Genomic DNA, 794 nt, shown 5'->3' with positions numbered 1-794 from the left:
TGAAGCTTAGTTCTAATTAGATGAGCGGGGCTTGTAGCTTTTTGCTTCTGAACAGTTTTGGCATCTCACTTTCTTCTTTGAAGTTCAGAATGATTGGCATCTATAGGAACTCAGAACTCAGATAGTGTTATTGATTCTCCTAGTTAAGTGTAATGATTCTTGAACATAGCTAGTGTATGAGTCTTGGCTGTGGCCCAAAGCACTCTGTCTTCCAGTATTACCACTGGATACATACATGCCACAGACACATAATTGGGTGAACCTTTTCAGATTGTGACTCAGCTTTGCTAGAGTCCCTAATTAGAGGCGTCCAGGGTTCTTAAGCACACTCTTTTTGCCTTGGATCACAACTTTATTTCTTTCTTTTTCTTTCTTTTTCTTTTTTTTTCGAATTTTTTTTTGTATTCACTGCTTTTTCTTGCTTCAAGAATCAATCTGATGATTTTTTTAGATCCTCAATAACAGTTCTATTTTTCCTTCATTCTTTCAAGAGCCAACAATTTTAACATTCTCAAAACAACAAATTCAAAAGACATATGCACTGTTCAAGCATTCATTCAGAAAACAAAAAGTATTGTCACCACATCAAACAACTAGTTTCAAGGATAAATTTCGAAATCCTGTACTTCTTGTTCTTTTGTGATTAAAGCATTTTTCATTTAAGAGAGGTGATGGATTCATAGGACATTCATAGCTTTAAGACATGAATTTTAAATTTTATTAATTATGAATAAAGAACAAGACTCAAAAATAGATATAAGATGAGACTAGAAAATAAAAATAGAAAACAAAAA

Source organism: Arachis duranensis, chromosome 1 (assembly GCF_000817695.3).
Source record: "Arachis duranensis cultivar V14167 chromosome 1, aradu.V14167.gnm2.J7QH, whole genome shotgun sequence".
Classification (NCBI taxonomy): Eukaryota; Viridiplantae; Streptophyta; class Magnoliopsida; order Fabales; family Fabaceae; genus Arachis; species Arachis duranensis.
This window is presented reverse-complemented; position numbering follows the sequence as displayed.